Here is an 8,229-nt window from a genome sequence, read left to right as displayed (position 1 = left end):
AATCCTTAACGTTCGCATGACTAAGAAAAACAAAAAGTAAAAAAGGGACATTTTAAAGGATCACCCAGAAATAGATTTTAGTCCTGTTTCAATCTAATAAATATTTTATTATTTTATTCCCATCCTTAACTTTATGTTCACATTTTTGTTTGCCATATCCACTATGTACCGGTCACCTTTATGCTTTGCTATAACTGTAATCCTCCATGGTCAGGCCAATAAAGCTTAGCTGATTTTGTGTCTGATAAACAAAGAAAGAGAGAGAGGGAGAGAACAAACTGAATGATACATAAATAATAGTGAGAGAGGTTACTTAGCAACCACGAGTAAAAACAAACCATAACACCACTGTGCGATGGTGTGATTGAATTCAGAGATAATCCGCCACAACACGTCTTCACCCAACAGAACATGTGGTACATGAACAGAAATACAATGTGATATGAAAGGTAAATACTCCAGGGTCTTTCAGTCAGATGCTTGCAGCACCAGGGAATAGAGGAAAAGCTGCATCTCATTTCGGCTTCCTCGTAGGTGAGACATTAATAATTCATTTGATGTTTGCACACCTGCAATCTGAAGCCAACAAAGAGTGTTGAAAGAGTTGCGGTGTGAAATTCACAAACGAATAAAACTAATCTTACTGAAACAAATCAAAACAAAATTAGAAAACAAAATCTTTATCCATAAACAAATCTTTATCTATTGTACAGTGCGTGGTTACAATTATTAGTTACAACCATGCATTCATTTAAATGTAACACTCAATGTAGGATTGTTTTATTTGTGAATTTCATAGAAGCTTCTTTAAGATTCCTTTCCATTTTGGTGTGATTATAAAAAAACAACATGCTGTGCATGAATAAAGGAATGAATAGGTAGATAGACAGACAGACAGATAGACAGATAGACAGATAGATAGATAGATAGATAGATAGATAGATAGATAGATAGATAGATAGATAGATAGATAGATTTATAAGATTTTAAGGCTTATATTCAATGATATGGAAATAAAACAAACAACATATTGACTTGCAAATCCATTTTATGTCCATGCAGTAATTTCAACAGCAGTAATGTCTTGTAGCAATGTAACAATATTGTCTTTGACTGCTCTTCATTGGGGGGCTTTCAGAAATCATAGTATATGCAGTTAATTATCACAGCATAATTAAATTTGTCTAACATTTTTTTGATTGGCAGTTCTAAAATAAATGCAAGTACATAAGTAGCTGCTGGTTGTTGCCGTGTGTGTGTATGTGTGGTACATCAGGAGAAGTAGGTCACGCCACAGCCGGAAAATTATGCAATGCGGTAAGAATGTGCCTTTAGCTGAAAGGGAGTTGTGAAATAAATAGTAGCTCTCACAGTAATAGAAGAGCAAAGGGGAACAACTGATCCGGCAAGGTAATAGATGACAAAGACAAGCTAGGCTGCTCTATTCATATATCACGCAATCGACCAAATCTGCCTGTGCCATTAAAATATCAAGAGTGCAAATGTGAGAATTTGTGTCAATGGACATGCAGATTTGGGAAGACCAAGGTGAGCTGTTGACATTAAATACGGGACTGTGTTTTTTGTAGGTGACTGTGCTTCTTCAGCCAAGATTGTGAAAGCACAATGGCAGCTGAAGTGGGTCTCTAGCACCATTCCCATGGCAACGGATCACATGGCTTCTGGGAAAAATCAATGGGGACTGTGTGTTGTTTCATTATGATATGAGCAGGCTGTTTTTCTCTCTCTCCTTCTTGTCTCATACATGCTCAGTGTGTACGTACGAAAGACCCCATCCCTGTTCACCCACAGTAATTGAGAATGTCATGGGCTTTACCGGAATAGGGGAATAAAGATGGAGTATTGCTGATTAAAGTTATTTACGTGACATGAAAGCTGCATGTAATCATGAATAAGTGGATTGGTTAGAACAGTGCTGACCGTTTCAAAGTAAAAACAACAGATTAGAGTTTAATTGAGAGAGGCCCCTTAAGAGCAGGAAATAAACAGCTGTGTTGACGGCACACCAATTTACATCTAGTTACCCAGTCACTCTCTAACCTTGCGTTTGTGATAACAAACAGACAACAGGTTATTCTGGGGCAATTACGTAATATGTATTATTTAGACATTGTAAAGAACACGTTGTGGCCACTGATAGCGTCGTTTATTCACACATGCAGTCTGCATTGTTTTAAAGGTAAAATTGACAGACTGTCAATTTCAATAAAATGGAAAGGTTAATTGACAGACTGTAGATTACTTGTGGATCACTTTATCAATTCTCATTCTGATGGCACCCACTCACTGCAGAGGATCCATTGATGTAATGCTAAATTTCTCCAAATCTGTTCTGATGAAGAAACAAATTAATTTTAAAATTTTCAGCAAATTTTCATTGTTGTATAAACTGCTACATCTAACACCTAATTCACAAAATTATGCAAATTGTGGTTAGGCTGTGGTCAAGAATACTTGAAGCTTATTCAAGGGGAAGTCGTGGCCTAATGGTTAGAGAGTCGGACTTGTAATCTAAAGGTTGCGGGTTCGAGTCTCCGGCCGGCAGGGATTGTAGGTGGGGGGAGTGAATGTCCAGCGCTCTCTCCACCCTCAATACCACGACTGAGATGCCCTTGAGCAAGGCACCGAACCCCCAACTGCTCCCCGGGCGCTGCAGCATAAATGGCTGCCCACTGCTCTGGGTGTATGTTCACTTCACTTATTGCAGATTACTGCAATTTGGTATTGGGGCTTTAGATGTGCCTGACTGTACTGCATGTGTATGCAGCATATACCCAGTCTACACTGCGGTCTATCATATGATGAGTAACTGCTGCCTTGATTTCCAGAAAATGTAACACAAATATATTTTAATAGCGCAACAATAACTGCAGCAGGTAAATGGCATGAATTAGTCAATTAGTCAAAATTACATTAAAATGTACAATTAGTCAAAATTACATTAAAATTAGACAAAATTACATTAAAATTATACAAAATTACATTAAAAAGAGACATGTTTGTGCCTAAAAAAAAATATACCGTTGATTTCTACCATTAGGCCAAATGGTTTTAAGAACAGTAAGTTAACTGTAAGTTAATTTTAAGAATGGTTATGGATATTTTTCCACTTGAGCTTGGTTTGGCGTGGCATGACTACAAGCCACAGTATTTTTTGCCTTGTTAAACTTAATTAAGAATTGTGGTAGCGTCCAGGGGTGCATTTCCCAAAAGCATTGTTAGCTAATTATGGTCGTTATGTCATTGAACTGTATTGGTAACAGCAGAACTTGTGACCATAGTTGCTTTTGGGAAACGTACCCCTGGGCGGTCCTCCAAAACATTGAACAATTGTGCTTTGGCCAACCTGAGCCTGAAAAAACACTGACAGCCAATCAGAATCCATCTGACTTTATAGCAGCAGACAAAAGAAAGTCAGTAAGACACTCCATACGTTGGTATGGACACTAATATAATTAGAGTTATCTTTATAGTTATCATTCTTGGCATGAATGGGCTTTGCAGGTTTTTGTACTAAAACACTTTATTCACATTACTGGGTGAATTCACCTCATATAATGTTGAATTGCAGTGAATTTGTTGTTGTTCGCTTGCTGGATGTTTTTTAGATAAATCTCAGATACACCAATTGCATTACTGTCATTTTGAAATCCAAACAATGAATCATGTGTCTGAAATGTGTGTGTTCGCATACTTGCATATTAACTGTAATTTTGTTGAACTGAAAACATATGGCATTGATGATTCAGTTGTGCAGAAAATTTTGTAAAGGATGATAACATCTGCCTGTAACTGAGTGCTTGGCCTCACTTCTTGCCAGTTTGTTTTCAGAAAAGACCACCAGAAATCTTCTCAATAAAGAAACATTTATAACTGTTGACGTAACATTAATGGAAAGGGGCCAATCACTGTGATTTTTTTTTTTACCATGCTGACTTTTTTGTAACTGTTGAATAGTTGTTTTTAAAAGACTGATAAGATTTATTTAAAATTCTGTGAACTTGAAAGTAATGACAAAGAGAATTCCTGAACACTCCGCTTTTCTGCCATTGGCTGACCAAACAGGCCCCGTCCCACATTCACACCATTGGTTGAGCCAATGTTGGTGTGTCAGGCTGGGCAGGATGTTCAAACAGAACAATAGTGTTACAGGATATGATATATGAGAATATAGTTTAATAGAAGAAACTACACACTTGAGCTTTAATAGATAGAGCCACTTTGGGTCTATGCTTGAAGCTTTACTCCCTGAAACTGGTCATGTAGTCTGACATGCAAAACATACACAGACATGGCAGCAGCATCTTTATGCCACACAGCTCCAAACTGCAGTTTTCATTACCGCAGGATAGTACACACACATACACGCTGACACACAGTGCCCCAATACGTTTGCTTTGATAACAGCAAGGGCTTGACTTAGTTGCCATGCCAACAGGACAGAACAAAGACAGTAGCCATAATGACAGCAGCAGTAGGAGATAAGAGAATCACAGCTTCATACATTTATATTCACTGCCATGATACAATTTACACGCATAAAGCCTCATTTTCTGGGTTATATAAAGCAGCCTTTTTGGAATTAGTGGTGATACTGAATAAATAACATGTATATTCAATCATGCATTGCATTTGCCATCAACCTGAGATGCTATGTGCATTTAATAAACACATTTTTATTGGGTTTTTCTGTAAGAATTAGGTCACCCATCTTTGCATCCCTCTCTGATGTTTTATTATTACTGGTGCATTATTACTATTGCACCTACTTAGACCCGAAGAACCCTGAATAATGCCACAGAAACCATGCATTTCACCTCAGAACTGTCCTAGCCACCACCAAAACATCACATCGACCGCCTCGGACACCGTAGCAACAACCTAGAGATCATAATATCTTAATGCAGTTTCTACCACCTAGTACACCCTAGCAAAGTGCCAAGTGTATAACCAGAACGCCCTAGCAACCACCCAAACATAATTTAAATGGCTGCCCAGAACACCCTTGCAGCACTCTAGAGAACATAATATCTCAATAATGTCCTAGTTAGCACTTATAATACCTAGCAAATATCTAGCATCTAACCAGAACGCCATATCAACGTCCTAGTGGTCACAATATTGACAATGCCCTAGTTACCACCCAAAACACCCTATCAACACCCTAGAGAACATAATAAGTCAACAATGCCCTTGTTGTGCCCAAGCACAACCTAGTGATCACAATACCTTAACAATGCCCTAGTTACCACTCAGAGTACCCTATCAACACCCTAGAGACCATATCTTAGCAATGTTCTAGCTACCACTCAAAAAAACAAACAAACAGAAAAGCACAGAGAAACCACTCAAAAATCATACCCGCGACCACCCAAAACACACTAGCAACACACTAGATACCATAATACCTTAACAGTGCTCTTGCTACCACCCAAAAACCCTATCCAAGTGCCTAGCAACTAACCAGAGTGCCCTAGCAACATCCTAGTGACCATAATATCTTAACAATTCCCTAGTTACCACCCAAACGTCCCTATCAACACCCTAGAGACCATAATATCTTAACAATGCCCTTGCTACCCTAGCAACACCCTAGAGACCATAATATCTCAACAATGCTCTAGCTAGCTAACACCCAAAAAACGTATTAAAAGTGCTTAGCAACTAAACCGAGTACCCTAGCAACACCCTAATGACCATAATATGTTAACAATGCCCTAGCTACCTCCTGAAAACAAGGTTGTATATTGCCCCTACACTCTTAAATAGGGCACTTGTACTGGCGTCTGAAACCATAGTGGACATTCTTGAGTGCACTCATTTAATACCACAATGCACTGCAAAAATGTACAACTGGTGCACACTCAATAGCTGGAGAATGCCCGTAAGGCACTGTAAGAGTCACACGCTGAATGAATTGCCGTGTCTTGCCAAAAGATGATGCCTGCAGTGGAATCATCCATCCATCCGTTCATTTTATAAAGCGTTCGTCCACGGCGTAATAATGCAGTAATTAATACTACACAGGTATAAATTCATTGTAAATGGATTATTAAATTGTTTAACTAGGGCTTATACATAATTTCTACGACAGAGTTCAAGATAAATCCTTTAATCTTACTACTAGAGCTGCCAGTTTCAAATAATTATTAAACAGCAAGCACAAACTATGCAGAAGCATCAGTCCTTTCGGTGCACCGAATTCACCCGTTTTCATTAACTCCTTCAAGTAAACTGAATTAGTGACCTAATGTAAGTAATAGTGAATGAGGGTATAGGGGCGATTTCAGATACATCCCCAGAGTGCCCTAGCAAAACCATAGAGACCATATTATCCTAACAATGCTCTAGCAAGTAGCTACTACTAAATAAAACCTAGAAAAGCACAGAGAAACCACCCAAAAATCATATCAGCAACCACACAGAATATCCTAGCAACACCCTAGAGACCACAATACCTGATAACCACCCAAAATATTCTAGAAACCACCTAGCACCTAGGCAGAACACCTTAGTGATCATAATATCTTAACAATGCCCAAGATAACACCCTAGCGAACAACAAGGACACTTCAGCAACTACTCAAACATCCAATCAATGATTTTGCAGAGGCAAGCGGTCTGTGTCTAATTGTGGTTGTTATGCTGCAACTATGTATCTAGTAGTTGCTATTCTCTCCTTGGACTATTGCCACTTTAATTCACTGTGTGACAGCTCTGACTCTCTTTCATTTCTCTGTCTCCTTTCTTGATGACACATTAGCACAGTCCCATCCTCCTCCACATGATCCAGCGTTATATTCACCTGCCTGTGACAGCACTTTTACATTCTGATAATATATTAATGCTAACATGTTCAGGCAAACGGGTGCAAGACGTGATCTGATTTCTCAGGTGTGACAGGATGAGATCATATCCATTTGGGCTCATATGGACTGAGCTCAGATTTTGCTATAAAGCCTTTGCATGTGTCAAATCAGCGGGCTATTTTTAGCCGCTCTATGTGGTTGGGAGCAGGGCCGGCGCTAGCCATTTGGGTGCCCTAAGCACAAACGCTTGGCGGTGCCCCCCCCCCCCCACCACCACCAAAGAAATATCTACCATTCAGAATTTCTTAGTTAGGTTCTCTTTACTTCCAAAATAACTGCTGCAAATAAATAATTGGAACAGAACAATGTAAACACAGAAAGTTAAAAGTGCAAAAAAAGTTTAAAGTGCAAATAACAGTATAAGTGTATGAATTTTATGAAGTATGAATTTTAAAGTGCACATTTTAAACTGCAAATAACCATACATAACTGCACAGTAGAATTTACTCAACAGAGGGACTACATCTCTATAAAGAGACCATTCTGCTATTCTATAGAACTATATTAAACATTTTCACTACCATCAGTTGTCAGAGGCCCTACAGAGGCACACGCCTACATTTCCTAGCTGCAAAATCAGCTATCAGGTCATCATATGACAGTTTCTGAGCCACGTCCCCATTGATGCTGATGACAGCCAGACCACTTAAACGTTTCTGCCCCATTGATGAACGCAGGTACGTTTTGATGAGTTTCAGCTTTGAAAAAAAAAATTTGTATAATTATTTTGTATATATAATTTTGTATAATTATTTTGTATATATAATTTCTATATACAAAATAATTATACACAGTACACGCACATATATCATGTAGACACAAACTTTTATTTTGGATGCGATTAATCGAGATTAATCTTTTCCCAGCCCTAATAATTTGACAACTCTGTGAATATGAAAATACACAAACACTGAGATTGTTTTTTTTTTTCTAATTTCAGTTTCACCAAAAGATGTCGCCCTTGGCCGAACCTCTTGAAAATGACCGCATAGAACAACAACGAAAAAACTTTATCTAAGCGGTCTAATTTGGCAAAATCACATCACGTTCAGTTGCAGGGTTTTTCTAAAGTTCACCTTACCAAGAGGCAGATAGGCATTATATTGAAGCGAAGAAATTACAATAGGGAACGTTCTGCACTAATAGCTATATGCACACACATCTGTAACGTATAGCCTACCTAGGGGGAAAATTAGCTTTATTTGTCATTCAAATATGACGATGAGGACCCCAACGATTGGCCTTCCTTTCCTTCTCAAACAAACTGCATCTTTAACAGCCCAAGTTTCAAAATTTCCCGGGGGAGAAACCCCCGGACCCCGTTAAAATAAAAGACTCA

The sequence above is a fragment of the Barbus barbus genome (assembly GCF_936440315.1).
Source record: "Barbus barbus genome assembly, chromosome: 37".
Lineage (NCBI taxonomy): Eukaryota > Metazoa > Chordata > Actinopteri > Cypriniformes > Cyprinidae > Barbus > Barbus barbus.
The sequence above is the reverse complement of the archived record's forward strand: the minus strand, read 5'-3'. Positions refer to the sequence as shown.